We start from the raw sequence: 23,593 nt of genomic DNA on the forward strand, positions 1-23,593 counted from the left end.
CATATAACAATTACAGCACGGAAACAGGCCATCTCGACCCTTCTAGTCCATGCCGAACACATAATCTCCCCTAGTCCCATATACCTGCGCTCAGACCATAACCCTCCATTCCCTTCCCATCCATATAACTATCCAATTTATTTTTAAATGATAAAAACGAACCTGCCTCCACCACCTTCACTGGAAGCTCATTCCACACAGCTACCACTCTCTGAGTAAAGAAGTTCCCCCTCATGTTACCCCTAAACTTCAGTCCCTTAATTCTCATGTCATGTCCTCTTGTTTGAATCTTCCCTACTCTCAGTGGGAAAAGCTTTTCCATGTCAACTCTGTCTATCCCTCTCATCATTTTAAAAACCTCTATCAAGTCCCCCCTTAACCTTCTGCGCTCCAAAGAATAAAGCCCTAACTTGTTCAACCTTTCTCTGTAACTTAGTTGCTGAAACCCAGGCAACATTCTAGTAAATCTCCTCTGTACTCTCTCTATTTTGTTGACATCCTTCCTATAATTAGGCGACCAAAATTGTACCCCATACTCCAGAATTGGCCTCACCAATGCCTTGTACAATTTTAACATTACATCCCAACTTCTATACTCAATGCTCTGATTTAAAAAGGCCAGCACACCAAAAGCTTTCTTTACCACCCTATCTACATGAGATTCCACTTTCAGGGAACTGTGCACAGTTATTCCCAGATCCCTCTGTTCACCTACATTCTTCAATTTCCTACCATTTACTCATGCCCTCCTTCTCCATGTACCTGGCAGTGCAGAGTGGCATCTCTGCTGCATTTCCTGCTCGACCTGTTCAATGGCCCTCATGTGCCCAACCCTTTCTCTGATAACCCGGATAACACCTCAAGATAACGACATATCAACACAACAAGGAAGATATGCACAATATCTTCTATGCCAAGAAATGTATCTATCTTTGTTTAGTTTTAGTTTAGAGATACAGGGTGTAAACAGGCCCATTCGGACTACCGAGTCCGTGCCGACCAGTGGTCACCCCGTACACTAACACCATCCTACACACTAGGGGCAATTTACAATTTTTACCAAAGTCAAATAACCTACAAACCTGTACGTCTTTGGGGTGTGGGAGGAAATAGGAGCCCCGGGAAAAACCCAAGCTGTCATGAGGAGAATGTAAAATATACAGATAGCACCTGTAGTCAGAATCGAAGGTGGATATCTGGTGCATTAAGATGGTAGCTCTACTGCTGCGCTCCATGCCATCCTATTTTTCTTATATACAGTCAGCAACTCGGCTTCACGTGGTAACAAATTTCAGATTCATTATCCTCTGAATGAAGACATTTATTCTCATGTCATTCATTGTCATAGATTTATACAGCGTAGAAATAGGCCCTTTGGCCCATCTTGTCCTTGCCAACCAACGTGGCACCCTGGCCATCCCATGTGCCTGCATTTGGCCCATATCCCTTAAAATATTCCTAAACATTTATTTATCCAAATATCTTTTGAAAGTCTTAATTGAATCTGCTTCTATAGTTTCCACTGGCAATTCATTCCTGATATGGTCCACCATCAAAGTGAAAAAGTTGCCCCAAGGTCCTTCTTAAATCTTTCCCCTCTCACAAGTCTACCCGCTTTAGTTGTAGAATCCTCCACCCTGGGAATAAGATAGTGAGCATTCTCTTTATCCATACCCTCATAATTTTATATACCTCAATCAGGTTCATAAGTACTAGGAGCAGAATTAGGCCATTCGGCCCATCAAGTGTATGCCACCATTCAATCATGGCTGTTCTATCTCTTCCTCTCAACTCCAATATCCTGCCTTCACCCCATAACCCCTGATACCCATACTAATCAAGAATCTATCAATCTCCGCCTTAAAAAATATCCATTGACTTGGCCTCCACAGTCATCATCGTCAACCAGAAGACCATAAGTTGTAGAAACAGAATTAGGCCATTCGGCCCATCTAGTCTACTCCACAATTCAATCATGGCTGACCTATTTTACCCTCTCGGTCCCATTCCCCTGCTTTCCTCCAGTTTCCTTTGAAACCCTTACTAATCAGTAAGGTAGAGTCTATAACAGAGGTTATAGCATAACCTATCAATCCTTACTTTAAAAATCCCCAATTACTTGTTCTCCACAGCCATCTGTGAAAATGAATTCCACAGATTCACCACCCTCTGTCTAAAGAAAAGCGGAGATTGGCAGATGCTTGATTGGTAGGGGAGTCAGGGGTTGTGGGGAGAAGGCAGGTGAATGGGGTTGAGAGGAAAAGATAAAATCAGCCATGATTAAATGGAGGAGTAGACTCGATGGGCCGAATGGCCTATTTCTGCTCCTATGACTTATGAACCTGTGAACTAGTGGGTGGTAGAGGATGAGAAAGCGAGATGACATAGAATTGGTATGAATAGGTTTCCATGGGCTTGATGGGCGAAGTGTCTGTTTCCATACTGTGTTTCTAAACTAAGCTAAACAAAATAGAAAGGAAAAAAAAATGATATTAAAAATCTTTTCTGCCAAATTCAGTATTGGTTTGCAAAAGTTAATGTTAGCAATTTCATGTTATTTTGCATCTCGGGATTAGAATTTTATTTTTATCCTCTTAAATTAGTTATTAAAACATGGCCGCCCTGTAAATATAATGGAGCTGGTGTAATCAGAACTTAAATCCAGGAGAGAGATCTCCTCCTTTCAAGCACTTCCTGCGCCCATGGAGAAACTATGAACTGCACTCAAGTTGGCTCCTGACATCATTATTGCAGCAACCTCTCTCGATGAACATGATTGATTTGCCCGTGGGATGAAAGGGAAGATAAGGACCAGGGAGCAAATCGCATCCCCCACAGGATAAAATACATGGAGCTGGAAGGCGCTGGAAGCCAACGTCTCCTCTGAGAAAGGGCGTCATTGTTTGCTCAGCGTCAATCAACATGAATCATTAATGAGTTTCTAATGTTCCAAAACCTAATGTTCTCCCAGGTTCCTGGTACCAGCTTGGAGCAAAAGTATGGAGTGGATCGCAAAATACACACCTAGTGCTGGACACTATGTTCTTTATCTCTCCACATCACCGTCTATATCTCTCGTTTCCCTTATCCCTAACCAGTCTGAATAAGGGTCTCGACCCGAAACGTCACCCATTCCTTCTCTCCATAGTTGCTGCCTGTCCTGCTGAGTTACTCCAGCTTTTTGTGTCTATCTTCGATGATTGAATGATTCAATGATTAAATGACACTTGCAGAATGCTCATATTACTTGCGGTACATTGAAGAGGCACAGTTTTAGTGACCATGTTGGGCCGGCACGGTGGCGCAGCAGTAGAGTTGCTGCCATACAGCGAATGCAGCGCCCGAGACCCGGGTTCGATCCCGACTACGGGTGCTGTCTGTACGGAGTTTGTACGTTCTCCCCGTGACCTGCGTGGGGTTTCCCCGGGATCTCCGGTTTCCTCCCACATTCCAAAGACGTCCAGGTTTGTAGGTTAATTGGCTTGGTAAATGTAAAAAATGTCCCTAGTGTGGTGTGTGTGTAGGATAGTGTTGCTGAGCAGGGATCGCTGGTCAGCGAGGACCCGCTGGGCCAGAGGGCCTGTTTCCGCGCTGTATCTCCAAACTATATAAATGAGTAAGCAGTGCCCACAAGGCCTTAACCAAAGCAATGGAGTGGAAGGTGCATCTAGCCAGCTGTCATAGTCATATAGCACGGAAGGAGGCCCTTTGGCCCAACTCATCCATGCTGATCAAGATGTATCATCTATGCCAGTCCCACCTGCCTGTGTTTGGCCCATAACCCTCCAAACCTGAAAACTATAATGTCTGGTTGCTTCTGGTTCCATCACTGCCAGGGGTGGTGGTGGAGGCAGATACAATACAGGAGTGGCGTTAAAGAAGCTTTTGGATGGGCACATGAGTTTGCAGGAAATGGAGGGATATGGATCAATTGCAGGCAGATAAACTTCTTTATCTTGGCATCAGATTCAACACAGACATTGTGGGCTGAAGGACCCATTCCTGTGCTATGTTCTATGTAAATTAACTAACAACAGGTTTATGCAGCTTTTAACGGGAGTACTATCTTAAGTTTTAATTGTTTGAATGACTTTTAACTGTGTTATTTATTTAATTTTTCTTTTTATTGTTTTCACCTGATCATCGTGGTCACTTCAAAATGATCAAAAGGCCTTTGACAGCAGGAGCTGTCAGAAGACCATGAGGAAGTGTGAGACTGAACCACCCTTGGTCTCACCATTGCTTGTGATCTGCACGAGGGTGGAGGCAGTGGCACTGGCAGGAACTGCTTGATGCCATCTGCCCTTGATGATTGCTAAGTTAGGAGAAGGGGAAGAATGCCCCTGTACCTACCTCATGGTCCAATGCCCCTTCCCTGGGTTGCTCCCCGCCCGCACAAACCCCATTCTTGTTCCCTGGGTGCTCAAGTTCAGCTTTCACTGATGCATTGGGCCCTCAATGAGCCATGGGAGAGACCAGCAAGGAATGGTATCAGGAGATAAGTTAGAGTAACGGTTTAACATGTCATCAAAAGCAGAAGTGTGGTCAGCATGGTGGTGCCGAGGTAGAGTTGCTGCCAGAGACCTGGGTTCGATCCTGACTACGGGGGTTTGTCTGTACGGCATCTGTACGTTCTCCCCGTCACCTGCATGAGTTTTCCCCGGGAGCTCCAGTTTCTTCCCATGCTCCAAAGACACATAGATATGTTGTTTAATTGGCCTGGTAAAATGATAAATTGTCCTTAGTGTGTGTAGGATAGTGGTAATGTACGGGGATCGCTGGTCGGCACGAACTTGGTGGGACGAAGGGCCTGTTTCCTTGCCAGATCTCTACCCTAAACTAAATTAAACTTCTGAGTGCAAGATTGTTTCCTGATCTTAAGAATGCAGTGTCATAAGACCATAAGACATCGGACCAGAATTAGTCCATTTGGCCCATTGAGTCTACTCTGCCATTCAATTGCGGCTGATCTATATTTCTCTCTCAACCACATTCTCCTGCCTTCTCCCCATACCCTTTGACAGACTTACAAACCAGAACTTTAAAAATAGAAACAAAGAAACATAGAAAATAGGTGCAGGAGTAGGCCATTCGGCCCTTCGAGCCTGCACCGCCATTCAATATGATCATGGCTGATCATCCAACTCAGTATCCCGTACCTGCCTTCTCTCCATACCCCCTGATCCCCCTAGCCACAAGGGCCACATCTAACTCCCTCTTAAATATAGCCAATGAACTGGCTTCAACTACCTTCTGCGGCAGAGAGTTCCAGAGATTCACCACTCTCTGTGTGAAAAATGTTCTTCTCATCTCGGTCTTAAAGGATTTCCCCCTTATCCTTAAGCAGTGACCCCTTGTCCTGGACTTCCCCAACATCGGGAACAATCTTTCTACATCTAGCCTGTCTAAGCCCTTAAGAATTTTGTAAGTTTCTATAAGATCCCCCCACAATCTCCTAAATTCTAGCGAGTATAAGCCAAGTCTATCCAGTCTTTCTTCATATGAAAGTCCTGACATCCCAGGAATCAGTCTGGTGAACCTTCTCTGCACTCCCTCTATGGCAATAATGTCCTTCCTCAGATTTGGAGACCAAAACTGTATGCAATACTCCAGGTGTGGTCTCACCAAGACCCTGTACAACTGCAGTAGAACATCCCTGCTCCTATACTCAAATCCCTTTGCTATGAAAGCTAACATACCATTCGCTTTCTTCACTGCCTGCTGCACGTGCATGCCTACTTTCAATGACTGGTGTACCATGACACCCAGGTCTCGCTGCATCTCCCCCTTTCCCAATCGGCCACCATTTAGATAATAAACTGCTTTCCTGTTTTTGCCACCAAAGTGGATAACCTCACATTTATCCACATTATACTGCATCTGCCAAACATTTGCCCACTCACCCAGCCTACCCAAGTCACCTTGCAGTCTCCTAGCATCCTTCTCACAGCTAACACTGCCCCCTAGCTTAGTGTCATCCGCAAACTTGGAGATATTGCCTTCAATTCCCTCGTCCAGATCATTAATATATATTGTAAATAGCTGGGATCCCAGCACTGAGCCTTGCGGTACCCCACTAGTCACTGCCTGCCATTGTGAAAAGGACCCGTTTACTCCTACTCTTTGCAAATACCCAGCATCTTATCCTCCACAGCTGTCTGTGGCAATGACTTCCACAGATTCACCTACCTCTGGCGAAAGCAATTCCTCTCCATCATCCTAAAGTGAGGTCCTTTTATTTTGAGGTTGTGCCCACCAGTTCTAAACCCTCCTGTTTTTGGAAACATATTCTGCACATCCACTCTATCTAGGCCTAGTGAGAGGCCTAGTCAATGCCCCCCTTCTCCCCCTCCCCCGCCTCATCCATCTAAGCTCCAGCGGGTACAGGACCAGAGCCATCAAACACTCCTCATACTTGTTTTAGAACTAAGACATCCAGCTTTATATAATAATAGCATTCTTGCCATTTCTAATAGACAATAGGTGCAGGAGTAGGCCATTCGGCCCTTCAAACCAGCACCGCCATTCAATGTGATCATCGCTGATCATCCTAAATCAGTACCCTATCCCTGCCTTCTCCCCATATCCCCTGACTCCGCTCTCGTTAAGAGCTCTCTCTTGAAAGTATCCAGAGGCAGAGAATTCCATAGACTCACAACTCACTGTGAGAAAAAGTGTTTGCTCATCTCCGTTCTAAATGACTTACCCCTTATTCTTTAACTGTGGCCCCTGGTTCTGGACTCCCACAACATCAGGAACATGTTTCCTGCCTCTAGCGTATCCAAACCTTTAATAATCTTATATGTTTCAATGAGATTCCCTCTCATCCTTCGAAACTCCATAGTATGCAAGCCCAGTCGTTCCATTCTCTCAGCATACGACAGTCCCGCTATCCCGGGAATTAACCTTGTAAACCTAGGCTGCACTCCCTCAATAGCAAAAATGTCCTTCCTCAAATTAGGGGACCAAAACTGCACACAATAGTCCATGTGTCATCTCACCAGGGCCCTTTACAACTGCAGAAGGACCTCTTTGCTCCTATACTCAACTTCTTTTGTTATGAAGGCCAACATGCCATTCGCTTTCTTCACTGCCTGCTGTACCTGCATGCTTACTTTCATTCTGATGAACAAGGACCCCTAGTTCTGGTTGTACTTCCCCTTTTCCCAACTTGACACCATTTAGATAATAATCTGCAGCCAGTTTTTGCTACCAAAGTGGATAACCTCACATTTATCCACATTAAACTGCATCTGCCTTGCATCTGCCCACTCCCCAACCTGTCCAAGTCACCCTACATTCTCATAGCATCCTCCTCACAGTTCACATTGCTACCCAACTTTGTGTCATCTGCAAATTTGCTAATGTTACTTTGAATCCCTTCATCTAAATCATTAATGTATATTGTAAATAGCTGCGGCCCCAGCTCCGAGCCTTGCGGTATGCCGCTAGTCACTGCCTGCCATTCTGAAAGGGACCCGTTAATCCCTACTCTTTGTTTCCTGTCTGCCAATCACTTCTCTATCCATGTCTACACCCAATACCATGTGCCCTAATTTTTGCCCACTAATCTCCTATGTGGGACCGTATCAAATGCTTTCTGAAGGTCCAGGTACACTACATCCACTGGCTCTCCCTTGTCAATTTTCCTAGTTACATCTTCAAAAAATTCCAGAAGATTAGTCAAGCATGATTTCCCCTTCGTAAATCCATGCTGACTCGGACCGATCCTGTTACTGCTATCCAAATGTGCCGCTATTTCATCTTTTAACATTGACTCCAGCATCTACCCACCACCGATGTCGGGTTAACTGGTCTATAATTCCCTGTTTTCTCTCTCCCGCATTTCTTAAAAAGTGGGATAACATTAGCTACCCTCTAATCCACAGGAACTGATCGTGAATCTATAGAACATTGGAAAATTGTCACCAATGTGTCCATGATATCTAGAGCCACTTCCTTAAGCACCCTGGGATGCAGACCATCAGGCCCTGGGGATTTATCAGCCTTCAGTCCCATCAGTCTTTCCAACACTATTTTCTGCCTAATTTTCTTCCTTCAGTTCCTCCGTCACCCCAGATCCTCTGGCCGCTCGTATATCAGGAACATTGTTTGTGTCCTTAGTGAAGACGGATCCAAAGTACCTGTTCAACTCATCTGCCATTTCCTTGTTCCCCATAATAAATTCACCGTTTTCAGTCTTCAAGGGTCCAACTTTGGTCTTAACTAATTTTTTCCTCTTCACATACCTAAAGAAGCTTTTACTATCCTCCTTGATATTCTTGGCTAGCTTACCTTCATACCTCATCTTTTCTCCCCGTATTGCCTTTTTAGTTATCTTCTGTTGTTCTTTAAACATTACCCAATCCTCTTGCTTCCCGCTCATCTTTGCTACATTGTACTTCTTCTCTTTTATTTTTATACTGTCCCTGACGTCCCTTGTCAGCCACAGTCGCCCCTTACTCCCCTTGGAATCTTTCTTCCTCTTTGGAATGAACTGATCCTGCATCTTCTGTATTATTCCCAGAAATACCTGCCATTTTTGTTCCACTGTCATCCCTGCTAGGTTATCTTTCCAGTCAACTTTGGCCAGCTCCTCCCTCATGGCTCCATAGTCCCCTTTGTTCAATTGTAACACCTCCGATTTACCCTTCTCCCTCTCCAATTGTAGATTAAACTTGACCATATTATGGTCACTACCTCCTAATGGCTCCTTAACCTCAAGTTCCTTTATCAAATCCGGTTAATTACATCGGACTAAATCTAGAATTGCCTTCTCCCTGGTTGGCTCCAATATAAGGTGCTCTAAGAATCCATCATGGAGGCACTCCACAAACTCCCTTTCTTGGGGTCCAGTACCAACCTGATTTTCCCAATCTACCTGCATGTTGAAATTTCCCATAATAACCGTAGCATTACCTTTACTACATGCCAATTTTAACTCCCGATTCACCTTGCACCTTATATCTAGACTACTGTTTGGGGGCCTGTAGATAATCCCATTAAGGTATTTTTACCCTTACAATTCCTTAGTTCTATCCGTACTGATTCCATATCTCCTGTTTCAATGTCACCCCCTGCAAGGGACAGAATTTCATTCCTCACCAACAGAGCTACCCCACTCCCTCTGCCCACCTGTCTGTCTTTCCGATAGAAGGTATACCCTTGAATATTCAGCTCCCAGCCCTGGCCCTCTTGCAGCCATGTCTCTGTAATTCCCACAACATCATACTTGTCAATTTCTAACTGAGCCTCAAGGTCGTCCACTTTATTTCTTATACTTTGCGCATTCATATGCAACACTTTGATCTCGGTACTCATCTCCCCTCTTGCGCCACTCGCAATTGGCCCTGACCTTACTCTCTTATCCCTTCTACAACTTTCCTTCCCATTAATTCAGGAATCTTTTGTAACTTTTCCTGTACTCACTTCCCCTTCAACTCCATCTTTATACTCCCAATTTGTCAATCCTCCCCCCCCCCACTATTTAGTTTAAACCCACACATGTAGCCCTAGCAAACCTGCCTGCCAGAACATCGGACCCCTCCAGTTAAGATGTAACCCGTCCCTTTTGTACAGGTCACGCCTACACTAGAAGAGTTACCAGTGGTCTATAAATCTAAATCCCTGCTCGCTGCACCAGCCCCCCAGCCACACATTCAGATCCCCTATATCCCTGCTCCTGTCCTCACTAGCATGAGGTACTGGAAGCAATCCAGAGATAACCACCCCACTTTCAGTCTTCTTCCCAACTCTCTGAAGACATGTTGCCGAATCTCCTTCCTCTTCCTCCCGATGTCGTTTGTGCCCACGTGCACAACTACTGCCAGTTGTTCAGCTTCCCTCTCGAGGATGTTCTGAATTCGGTTCATGACATCTTGAACCCTGGCACCAGAGAGGCAACAGACCATCCTTGCGTCTTGCCTGCCCACAGAATCTCCTGTCCTCACCTCGGACAACGGAGTCACCCACCACAATGGCTCTGCCCAACATTGGGCTCGCCGGTCGAGTCCCATCCCTAGGATTGGAGCCACCGACGTGTCCACCGCTCAGACTGGAAGCATCGTCTCCCCCGACAGTTCCCAAGAGGACGTACCTGTTTTCATTGGGCACAGCCACCTGGGTCTCCTACACTCCACAGTTACCACGCTTCCTCTCAGTCACACACCGATGTTCTTCCCGTATCCTTAGCGTGCATTCGTGGCACACATAAATATTCATGGTACACATCTCCTATTGATGGAGTGATACATTTTTGGAGGCACAGTCAGTTTATCAAGATATGAAATGTCTATATTTAGTGGTGGATGCAAGTAATTGCATTACCCTATTCAAAGACTATTGCACGGTAGCTTCAATGTCACGCTTTGTGAGACTAGAATAGAACATGCCCTGTCTTTTAAACATCAATTACTTTTACATTTTTATTAATTCAAAATTGAAAGTCATAATCTGGATAACTTCAGTTTGGTTATTCAATAACAACGTGTGTGTCTAAATCCACAATCATTTAAAGAACGTAATATCGCCTTGCTCTACCTTTGAGAGAGTGAATGCAGTTCCCGGAGGTTGCAGGTGGTTCCCAGAGGTTGCTGGTGGTTGCCGGAGGTTGCAGGTAGTGGAAGCAGGTAGGGAGACTGACAAAAACCTCCGGGAACCTCCGGGAACCACACGGAAACCTTGGGTGGGGCGCAAAGTCTCCAGAAGTTTCCGTTCAGGTTTCCCAAGTGGGACAGGGGCATTACACTGATCTGACATCCTTTCCCATCGGAAATGCTGGACGGATAAATCACAAAGTTATTCTTTAAGATCATTGGGATTCTTACTTTAATTGCTCAGTGCTTCTATCTTTGTGTAGGAAGGAACTGCAGATGCTGGTTTACACCGAAGATAGACACAAAGAGCTGGACTAACTCAGCTGGACAGGGAGCATCTCTGGAGAGAAGGAATGGATGATGTTTTTCGGTTCACGTTTGAAGAAGGGTCTCAATCTGAAACATCACCCAATCCTTTTCTCCAGAGATGCTGCCTGTCTCACTGGCAGTTACTTCAGCATAAGGAGTAAGCTATTTAGAACAGAGACAAGGAAACACTTTTTTCTCACAGAGAGTGGTGAGTCTGCGGAATTCTCTGCCTCAGAGGGCGGTGGAGCCAGGTTCTCTGGATGCTTTCAAGAGAGAGCTAGATGGGGCTCTTAAAAATAGCGGAGTCAGGGGATATGGGGAGAAGGCAGGAATGGGGTACTGATTGTGGATGATCAGCCATGCTCACATTGAATGGTGGTGCTGGCTCGAAGGGCCAAATGGCCCACTCCTACACCTATTGTCTATTGTCAATTGTGTGTCTTATGAAAGAAGCTTTCCAAAAGAACAGCAGCAAAGCATTCCAACTTAGCCAACAAAATGCCATTACTAAATCAAATGGGCCTTACCTGATGATATAGCAAGTACATATAAAACAGACCCACCCAAGGTTTTCAGGGAGGAAACTTCAAAGATCAGCTCCACTTTAACTCCTTGTAATCTCTGGATGCAGGTGATGATATATTATTAACCAATAAATATTTATGTGGTGTGGGAGACTTTCTTTTATCTGCAAATTATAGCTCAGTGCTGTACTGTACATGTTGAATTGGAACTAGAATTGGCCGGCAATGACTTCAAAATACTTCACATTTTTTAATAAATGATCCTGTAATCAGCTGGAATTGGCTTGCACAATGCAGTCTGCATTCTGTACCTATATTACTGACATATTTATGTCTCATAATTTAAAAATACTTAATATGATTAATCAGGTGACTAGGCTATTCACCGTTTTTAAAATCAAAGAAGCGCCTATCTTTTCTTACTGAAAATGTCAAGTTTAGTTTAGAGATACAGCATCGGAAACAGGCACTTCGGCCCACATAGTCCACACCGACAAAACGATCCCCGCACAATAACACATTCCTACACACACTAGGGACAATTTACACATACACCAAGCGAATTAATCTACATACCTGTATGTCTTTGGAGTATGGGAGGAAACTGAAGATCTTGGTGAAAACCCACACGGTCACTGGGAGGACATACAAACTCCGCACAGACAGCACCCGTAGCCGGGATCGACTTGCAGTTTTTATTTCAGACCTGAAGTGGTTAAACACGAAGATAACACAAAGGTTTTTCAATCAGTTTTAGTTTAGTTTATTTAGTTTCATTTATTATTGTCACAGTGAAGAGCTTTTTTCTGTTGCATGCTATCCAGTCAGTGGAGAGACTATACATGATTACAGTCTAGCCGTCCACAGTGTAAAGATACAGGATAAAGGCAAGAACATTTACAGATTTAAAAGAGTGGAGCGATTGTAATGAATTATTGCAGATCCACTTCTGGGTCCAGCACACAGAGAGTCACCTGGTGTAGGCGCCATCTTGAAGGTTAATAAAATGCTAATTTTGTGTTCACTTTTTGCACTTGCCACTGGATTTACAAATAATTTGTCCTCACTTTAATGTCATACCTGTGAACCATGTGTATTCATTGGAGTATTAAATACATTTAATTTTGAACTTAAACTTTGCCCTTTAGAAACATAGAAACATAGAAATTAGGTGCAGGAGTAGGCCATTCGGCCCTTCGAGCCTGCACCGCCATTCAATATGATCATGGCTGATCATCCAACTCAGTATCCTGTACCTGCCTTCTCTCCATACCCCCTGATCCCCTTAGCCACAAGGACCACATCTAACTCCCTCTTAAATATAGCCAATGAACTGGCCTCAACTACCCTCTGTGGCAGAGAGTTCCAGAGATTCACCACTTTAGTTTAGTTTAGAGATACAGCGTGGGAACAGGCCCATCAGCCCACCGAGTCCACTCCAACCAGCGATCCCCGCACACTAACACTATCCTACACACGTACTAAGGACAATTTTTACATTTACACCAAGCCAATTAACCTGCAAACCTGTACGTCTTTGGAGTGTGGGAGGAAACCGAAGATCTCGGAGAAAACCCACTAGGTCACAGGGAGAACGTACAAACTCCATACAGACAGCATCCACAGTCAGGATCAAACCCGAGGCTATGGCGCTGCAAGCACTGTTAGGCAGCAACTCTACCACTGCGCCACTGCACCGCCCCTAAATATATTAATTCTTTGGATGTGGATACCTCTGGTTAGCATTTACTGTCCAACCCGACTGGTCCCTAAACAGAGAAAGCAGTTAATAGCCAACCACGTTTGGCGAAAAGGACACATAGTGCTGGAGTAACTCAGTGGGTCAGGCAGCATCCCCGGAACATGGTGCAGGGACTTTTCGGGACGGGACCCTTCTTCAGAATGATTGTGGAGAGGGTGGCCAGGGGGTGGGGGGGGGGGGATTTGGAGGGGGGAGGTTGGAGGAGAGGCTGGACGAAGTGTAGCAGGCAACAGGTGGACGCAGGTGAGAGGGGGGAGTTTGATAGTGAGATGGTTTTGAACAAAGGTGAGAGACAAAAACAGGAGGTATGAGACAGACTGTTGAAGTCTTGCAAATTGTGAAGCCAGAGGGAGGAATGTAGGGGGGGGGGGATAGGTGAAAATCCAGGTGGGGCACAGTGGAGTAGTGAGAAATGAAGATTAGAAAGGAAGATAAAGACAGACTTGTGAGCACTGAATTAATATATAAGGGCAATTAATAATCAACTGTAGTGTTGAGTCTGGATTCATGTGTAGGCCAGATCAGCTGAGGACTGATTTCAACCACAAGAATATTAGTAACCTGTGATCCTTTAAAGCAATCTACTCTTTTTAAGTCATCATTATTGCCATTCCCAAATCTTTGACACACTTTAGTTTAGTTAAGACTAGTTTAGTTTAGAGATACAGCACGGAAACAGGCTCTTAGTCCGCCCTGACCAGCGATCCCCACACACTAATGCTATCCTATACGCCAGGGACAATTTTTACAATTTTACCAAGGCCAATTAACCCACCAACCTGTACGTCTTTGGAGTGTGGGAGGAAACCAGAGCTTCTGGAGAAAACCCACGAGGCAAGTCACAAGGAGAATGTACCAACTCCGTACAGGGAGCACCCGTGGTCGGGATCAAACCGGGGTCTCTGGCACTGTAAGGCAGCAACTCTACCGTTGCACCACCGTTCCGCCCTCTGGAATTTAAAATAATGACCCGTCAGGATGGGATTTGAGCTTGTCTTCTTTTCTCATCTATTGCTACTGGTCCTGGTGCTACCAGTCCAGAGCCAAACAAGATCCAGCTCTAACCTGTCCTCGTGCTTCTGACCCATCGCAGTTTATTTATAAGGTTTTATATTAGGCAATTTTTCCCAAACTACTTGCAAAGCTTCCTGGAATATTAGAGGCACCGTAAAAGTGGGTTTCCATGTGATTTACAATGTGAGGGAGCTCCTTTGCTAGCTTGAATTATGAATTTATATCACACGCCAATACAAAAAACAGACCCAACACTCTTACAATCAAAATTATCATTACTGTATGTAGCAAGATTCCAGTCCTCTGACAGTTTCATTAATCTTACTCCCAATGCCAATTAATGAAGATAAAAGTTTTGGGCCCAGTTCATTTTCTCCCAGTCGTTAAAACAACATTCTGCTTTGGCTGAGAAGTGTTTTTAAGTGTTGCCAAGTGTGAAGTGCAAGCAGGGTTTTGCCAATATGCCTTATTTGGAAGGTGCCATGGCCTAATAAAAATATCCAAGGGAATTTCACATAACTGCAATATCAAGGCTCCAGCCTTGAACAGGACCCACTCTTGATACCCATGAAAACTAGAAGGATTCGGTAATAGATCCGAAAATAGCAAGATTGGGGCATGAGAAGGGACGGAGTGATTGCCAGGTTTGTGGCCAGAGACCATGGATATTTCAGTTGAGGAAGTCAGCCCCAAGAGAGAGTTTAGCTTAATGTGTAGGAGGGAACTGCAGATGCTGGAATACCATGGCCGTCCAAAGGGGGGGGTGCGTTAGGTGCGGTCGCACCCCCCTTTGGAGCGCAATCAGCATTTCCACATTGACGGAAATTACCCAAAGGTCTGGTTCCGTCCCGCTGGATGGTTTGGGGGAAAAAAGTTGTGACCATCCGTGCCTGCGCAGTTGGAGGAAGCCACTGAAGCAGCAGCGATGCAAAATGACGCTGTCTCTCCACGCGTGCGCAGTGGGCCCGGGCGGGATCAGATCACAATTTTCACTCCACACAATCAGAGATCGCCTTGATGCCTCGTGTCTACTCTGGGTAAGTAGTGGAATATTGCTTTGCGGGAGGGAGAGTCTGTTTTTTATCCTGGGTGACAAACTACAAGCGAGGGGTCCAATCCGTCATGCGGGATGATTTGGAAAAAAAAGGAGTGCCCATTTCTCCGTGCCCGGGGGTGGGCTGCGGTGTTTGCCCGCCCGGTCCATCGCCTTGCATCCAGGAGACCGTTCTCCCATCGCCGAGCGGGAGCAGGAACGATTGATTCTGAGCCCTGTCCTGGCCGCAGTTAATTGTCTTCGGTAAGTTGTAAATTTGTCCCCGGTGTGTAGGATAGTGCTAGTGCACGGGGCAATCAGTGGTCAGTGCGGACTCGGTGGGCCGAAGGGCCTAATTCCGCTCTGTAAAGATACAGGCTTTAAAAAGTCTAAAAAGCCCCAAAGTCCTTAGTGCAACCAAGACGGTTCATAGTTCTTAGTTTAGTTGGTGTTTGTAGTGTTCAAGAGGTCGATGGCTGTTGGGTAGGAGTTGAAGAAAGGTCTCGACCTGAAACGTCACCCATTCCTTTTCTCCAGCACCGCTATAATGCATAACTTGCAACTATTTATTTTACACAGCGGTTTATCACAACTGCTATTACTGTGGGAAATGCTTGGATTTGATTGTTATCACGTGAGGTTTAAAATAGCAAAAACTGACATTAATACATTTTCTTGAAGTTTTTATTTCAAGAAAAGAAGTTGGCTAATAAACATTTCTTGGTCATTAGTCACATACAATTGGAAGATAGACTTTGTACTAACTGGGGGTGTTTTATTGAGACCTGATTAACAATCCCAATGAACTATGAGACTTCTGAACGGTCCTTCCATAAGATAGAGTACAGTCTTGATTCTCTAACCTAACTCATTGCGGACATTGGACATATTCTTCGGACCTGTTAAGCTACAATGTTGAGAACTATATTCTGCATGCTGGTATCTTTCTCTTTGCTCCGCCATTTGATCAGGATGCATCAAGGCATGGTTCGAGAACAGCTCGAACTCCATCTACACTTCATGCCGCCTCTCTAGATCACCAACACAATCAAGGATGAGTCTCACCCTCCTCTTCTCCCCTCACCGATTAGGCTAGTGGTGCAGAAGAATGAAAACGCACACCACCAGATTCAGGGTCAGTTTCTTCCCAGCTGTTATCAGGCAACTGAACCATCCTTCCAACAACTAGAGGGCGGTCCTGACCTACAATCTACCTCTTTGGAGACCCTCAGACTATCTTTACTAGACTCTATCTTGCACTAAACATTATATTACTGCCAGATATGGCAATGTTTCAAACTCAAATTAGAGTGGCACGGTGGTGCAGTGGTAGAGTTGATGCCGGACAGCGCTAGAGATCTGGGTTTGATCCTGACTATGGGTGCTGTCTGTACGGAGTTTGTACGTTCTCCCCGTAAACTGCCTGAGTTTTCTCCGGGATCTTCGGTTTCGTCCCACACTCCAAAGATGTACAGATTTGTAGGTTAATTGGCTTGGTATAAATGTAAAATTATCCTCAGTGTGTGTAGGATAGTGTTAATGTGCGGGGATGTGTGGACTGGATGGGCCGAAGAGCCTGTTTCCACGCTGTATCTCTAAACTAAACTGTGGAGTGGAGCAGGGTCGCTGCACAAATCTTCCACCTGTTCTCCTGCTTCACAGCAGGCTTTGGCAATATGTCAGGGGACATTCCTGGGATTCCACTTTATACAGCAACTGACAGGACCAGTGGTCCCTACACCTGCTAGAAGTAGGCTTCGATTACACTCGGGGTCCAGGAAAGACCCCAGACATTGAAACCACATTTCAAAGACAGTCTGCAACAACCTCTTCAAAGTGTAGGAAGGGACTGAAGATGCTGATTTAAACCGAAGATCGACACAAAATGCTGCAGTAACTCAGCGGGACAGGCAGCATCTCTGGAGAGAAGGAATGGGTGACGTTTCGGGTTAAGACCCTACTTCAAAGTGCTTTGCCCACTTTATCCCTGGTGTGAATCAGGTTCTGAGAAGTCCCAGATTCACCAGGGAGGTCAATGGATATTTTTAAGGCAGAGATAGAGAGATTCTTGATTAGTACGGGTGTCAGGGGTAATGGGGAGAAGGCAGGAGAATGAGGTTAGGAGGGAGAGATAGATCAGCCATGATTGAATAGCATCAAGTGGACTTGATGGGCCGAATTACCTAATTCTGTTCCAATCACATATTAACTTATGAAATGACTAACATGTTGCCATAGAAGGTTTCAGAACATAGAACACAGAACAGCACAGCACAGGCACAGGCCCTTCGGCCCACTATCACTATGCTAAACATGATGCCAAGATAAGTTAATCTCACTTGCCTGCACATGATCCATTCCCATCCATTCCCTGCATTTTATCAGGATGCGTCACCACCTGGTTTGGGAACAGCTCCATCCAAGACCGCAAGAAATTGCAGAGAATTGTGGATGCAGCATCCCAGCTGTTATAAAGCAACTTAATCATCCTATCAACAACTAGAGAGCAGTCATGAGCTACTATCTACCTCATTGAGTTACCCAAGGACTATCTTTGACTGGACTTTGTAATTATGCTCCTAAAGCTTACCCCGTTAGTCTAGTTCAATAAAACACTGAATCAAGCACTGGATCAACTAACTCTTTATTCTCACTCACAAATGAACTTCCTAAATGATACCTAAACCGTGGGTCTGATCCTTGTCTCTACTCGTCCAAGCCCTTCAGCCTCGTGTGAATAGACATCTTCAGACAGTCAACACAGTCACAAGTGCACCTCCAGAAGATCGACCTCGGGGGATGCAACTTTTGTCATATTCCCCGTCCCCGTCTCCGTCTGCGCTGAGGCCTAATGGCGGAACTGGCGGCCTCGGTGCTGTGGCGGCAGCAGCGGCAGCGGAGACCCGACTTGGCCCCGGAGCTGGCAGCAGCAGCGGCAGCGGAGACCCGGAGCTGTGGCAGCAGCAGCAGCGGAGACCCGACTCGGCCTCAGAGCAGTGGTGGCGGTGGTGGCGGCAGCAGCGGTAGCAGCAACGGAGACCCGACTCGGCCCCGGAGCTGTGGCAGCAGCAGCAGCGGCAGCGGAGACCCGACTCAGCCTCGAACTGTGGCGAGGCAGCGACCACCTGCGGAGTTTGAACCGTCGCCTCGGCGCAGAGGGAGAACAAAGAGAGAAGAGACAGAGACTTTAAGATTTTGCCTTGCACCGCAGTGAGGAGGTGTTTGGTGAACTCACTGTGGTGGATGTAAAATTTGTGTTGATTGTGTGTTTTTGTCATTTTTTAATTATATGTATGACTGCAGGGAAACAAAATTTCGTACAGACCGAAAGGTCTGAATGACAATAAACTAATCTAATCTAATCTAATCTAATGTGGAGGTTCCTCTTTTATACTGTATCGGACCCATGGCGCGAAATACATGGGAGGGGGGGGGGAGGGGGGGGCAACCCCTACCAGCCAAACACAAACAAAGATCATATGATACATTTATTGACAGCTCCCTAACCCAATCACAAAATACCCCATTACATTGTTTCCACAGAAGGTTCTAGTTGGAAGTCAGTTCACCAAAGTAAAGAAACATTTCCCCAAGTAACATAAACAATTAGAGCAAGGCTCCATACTTTGACCAATTACAGGATAACAGCACAAAGACTCTGCAACATAATTACCAATACTTTTACCACACCCCATTCTGTAACCAATCCTGATCATGCATTTGCAACCCAGCTCAGCTCTTTCTGCAAAACCCTCATACATATTAACAATAGAGGGGACATCTGAACATCACCCTGTGCTTGACTTCCTCCCAGGGACCAGACACCCCGAGCCATGAGATTCATGGCTTTGCAGTTTTTTACAGAAAGATGACAAGCAGGCTTTGCAAATGCAGAGATCCTCCATTTTGTGATATACTTATTTGGCCAATATTATCAACTTCACTGGAATTTATCTTACACTTAACGTTATTCACATTATTCCCTTCATCATGTATCTGTACACTTGATTGGAATGATGTATTGTCTTTCCGCTGACTAGTTATCACACAGCAAAAGCTTTTCACTGTCCCTCGACACACATGACAATAAACTAAACTCAAACTCATATCTTCCAACTGCTTAATCTCCATGTCTTCAGTGTAGCTCTTCGTCCCCTCTCTTTTCTTTCTCCCTTTGAAGTTCAACAAATCTTATCACTTTATTTGAGAATTTGCCATTTTAAGGGCCTGTCCCACTTTCCCGAGCTGTTCGCGAATTCTTCTGAGTTTTCCCCTTCAAACTCGGAGAATGTTCGTAACGGGTCTGTAGGTGGCTGTAGGACCCCGTAGATATATAGTAGCGGCTTGTTATGAGAGCCGTAGGTATTTGGGGCATCAGGTAAGTCCGGACATTTTTTCCAGCATGACAAAAAATGTCCACGAGTAAAAAGACAGTCGGGAGGAGAAAAATTGCAACATTTAATGCCCCGAGTACCTACGGCTGACATACCGAACCGCTACGATATATTTACGACCCCTACGGACCCGTTACGAACATTCTCCGAGTTTGAATCAAGGCGAATTCTCGGGAGAATTCGTGAGCAGCTCAGGTAAGTGGGACAGGTCCAGGTAGACAAAAAAAGCTGGAGAAACTCAGCGGGTGAGGCAGCATCTATGGGGCGAAGGAATAGGTGACGTTTTTAGTCGAGAGCCTTCTTCAGACTGATGTCTGGGGGGGGGGGGGGGCGGAGGGGGTGGTCCTCTGCCTCACCTGGAATTACTGCTTGGGTCCTTGGATGGAGTTGAGGGGGAAGGAAGCAACCTCCTCTCTCTATGTCTACTTTGACATTTTACTTAGCTCAGCATCTGTCTCTATCGCAAAGTTTCTGAACAGTGATTTGGAACGTTTTTTGCATTATAGCAATGTATGAATACCCTTTTTGGAGACATAAGGAACTGCGCGTGATGTTTCTGGTTGGGACACAAAATATTCAGATTTAGACTGAGGAAGGATCCTATCCTGAAACACCACCTATCAATGTCCTCCAGAGATGCTGCCTGACCCATTGAGTTACTCCATCACTTTGTGTTCTACAGGTGCAGGTTGTTTTGTGAATGAATTAATTTAGCACAGGTATTCATCTTAATTTCTCCACTTGGGAAGAAATGTTTGATTTCACCTGTGAAATCCATCCTCTTAGTCTCCCTTCAGATCTCATCCGTTTTTTTTCTCACTAGAACATTACTTGTCCCAGGAGGGAAATTGGTTCAAAACACCATTCCTGTTTCCAAAGTCTTTATGACTGTCCTATCCTTTCCAAGCTTACTATTGACTTCCGGATGGGAAAGATTGCTAAAGGGTGGCAGTAGAGGAATATGATCTAGTGTGCCACATCACGTAGCTTGGGAAAATATGCGTGAACATATGAATTAGGAACAGAATGAGGCTATTTGGCCCCCAAGAACACTCAGTCATGTAATAAGGTCACATCTGATCTGATAGTAATCTTATCTCCACATTCCTGTCTATCCACAGTAACCTTCTGCCTCCTAGTCTATCGAGTGTAGACCCGCTTTGCCTTAAAAATATTCAAATACTCTGCTTCCACTGCTCCTTGAGGAAGAGCATTCCAAAGACTTATGACCCTGGGAGAGAAAATAAACTCTCTCTTAAATTGGCAACGTCTTGGTTTTCAACGGTGAGTCCTAGTTTTGGATTCTCCCACAAGAGGTAAGATCATCCCCCCGTATCTATGTGGCTAAGCTCTGTCAGAATCTTAGACATTTAATTGAACATAGAACGCCGAACAGTACAGCTCAGGACCAGACCCTTTGGCCCACAATACCTGTCCTGAACATGAAGGCATGCTCAACTTATCTCCTCTGCAAGCTAGTGATCTATATCTCCCCATTCCTTGCAGATCCACCTAAAAGCTTTTAAAATGCCTCCAGTGATGAATGTTGTGGTGGATGCTTTGTGTTACATTTTTATTGTGTATTGTGTGTTTTTTTTTATTGTACCGCTGCTGGCAAGTTCATTTCACTGCACTTCATTGTGTATGTGACGAATATATCTGACTAGTGACTATCTGGGTCTTACGTTATGTGTCTGTTTGCCATTGAAGTTACTATTCATATGTTCAGGTTTGGTGTCTTGATTGGACAGAATGTCTAGTTTAGTTTAGTTTAGTTGAGTTTAGTTTAGTTTAGTTTAGTTTAGTTTAGTTTAGTTTAGTTTAGTTTAGTTTAGTTTAGTTTAGTTTAGTTTAGTTTAGTTTAGTTTGGAAAAATACAACCATGCCAACTGTTAAAATGTGGATTAGGAATATGATGGACATAGCACGCCTTGAAGAAATGAGACTCCGACTAATAGATAAATATGACCAATTCTTAAGGAGTTGGTCTCCTTTCATCGACTTTTTGGAATCATGTGATGCAGCGGTACCGTAAAGATTGCTGATTTCAGTTCATGCCGTGGATAGATCTACATCTCCGAATACAGATTTGAAAATCTCTCTTTTAAGGGGCCTTCTCTCCTATTTCTCCTTTCCACTTTTTCTTTTTTTTATATACACGTGAAGTGTGTTTTTCTATTCTCTACCATCTATTTTTCCTCTTTTTCCCCTTTCTATTGTTTTCTTTTTCTTGTCTTGCTTACTTCCTTCTCAAAACATAAAACTAGAGATTGTACATAGAATGGATTACGGTATGACATAGTTGGCGCCTAAAATTAGGTTCCACTGTACTGTTTTGTACTGTACCTGTATTAACTTCTAATAAAATAAACAAACAAAAAAGAAAGAAAGGCGGAGACAGACTCGATGGGCTGAATGGCGTAACTCTGCTCCTATGGTCAAACAGACAGAAGGTGGGAAGAGGGATAATTTTCTAGACACTGGCTAGATCATCACTTTTATTGAATCTATGCTCTGTTTTAACCTATTGGTATAATCTGAAGGAAAATTGGGTGAGTTTTATAAAAAATACTAGACTAAGTGGGACCCATTGGGTCCCAGTCTCCACGAGGGGTGGGTGGGAGGGGGTTATGTGTGGGCAGAGGGGTTGTTGGGGGGAGGGGGGTGTGGGGGTAGGGTGAGGGTTGTGAGAGGTGTGTGCAAGGGAGGGGTGTGTGGGAGGGGAGGGGTGGGGGGGGTGGAGGGGGGAGCGGCGTGGGGGCAGTGGGGAAGAGAGGTTGGAGAAAAGACGGGGGAAGAGCCCTGGAGAGGAGTGTGGTATCATGGGGGAGGGGGCAGGAGCCAGCTTTGGGGACCAGAGGGGAAGGGGTTGGGGATGCGATGGGAACTCACAGCAGGCTGGTCGCTGGTCGCTGGTCGCCGGTTGTTCTCCTCCGCTGGGATCAGAGTCTCCGCTTTCTCCGACTCTGCGCTGGCTGGGCTGGGCTTGGGTTGGGTCGGGCCATTTCTGGTCCCTCCCTCCGAAAATTGTGTCCAGTTGGAGACCTTCGCCGGCCATCCAGAGCCTCCTGTAGCTGCAGTAAAGACACGATGGCGCAGGAAAGGGCGGACCGTCCGGCGGAGTGACAGTAGAATGGACCAATCCGCACGGCGCTGAATGGCAGGAGAGGCAATCAATCTGCGCACGCGCGGTTTTTAAGATTTTTATACCTCGATAACTCTTACCAGCTTCCACAGATCGGACGAAACTTGGTTCAATCGCAGCACAGGAGAACGGTGAGTAAGCTGGAGACAAATCGTATAGCGCTATCGCATACCATTTTTGCACAAATAGAATGACCGCCAAACCGGAAGATAACAAGATCAGAGTTTTAGTTATGTATAGATAGATGACTCATTTCACCCTATTTTCCTACACGCAAGTTTAAGGTGGGCAACATGTCAGCTGGGAGGGAGATGCACTGTGTCACATTACTGCTCAGTCTTTAAGCCAGTTGGGAGCATACATTTTATCTTTGTTTTCTGTATGTTCTCCCTTCTCTCTCGTCAGTCTGTGTCCTGCTCCCTGCCCTCAACAAAATCAGCTGGTTATTCCTGATTAATTTTATATTTCCCTTTAGTGTTCATTAACCACCAGGACATTCTTAAACCCCCTCCCATTCCCCATCTGACTTCTCTGTCCTGGGTCTCGTCCATGGCCAGAGCGAGCAACACCGGAAATTGGAGGAATAGCACCTCATATTCCGCTTGGGGAGTCTGCATCCTGTGGGCATGAACATTGAATTCCCCCAATTTTGTTAGCCCTTACTGTCTCCTCCCCTTCCCCAGCCCTCGGGCTGTCTCCTCCCATCTCTCAGCCCTCGCGCTCCTCCTTCTTCTTTTTCCTTTCTTCTCCCCGCCACCCCCCATCAGTCTGAAGAAGAGTTTCAGCCCGAAACGTTGCCTATTTCCTTCGCTCCATA

Source organism: Leucoraja erinacea, chromosome 5, assembly GCF_028641065.1.
Source record: "Leucoraja erinacea ecotype New England chromosome 5, Leri_hhj_1, whole genome shotgun sequence".
Classification (NCBI taxonomy): Eukaryota; Metazoa; Chordata; class Chondrichthyes; order Rajiformes; family Rajidae; genus Leucoraja; species Leucoraja erinaceus.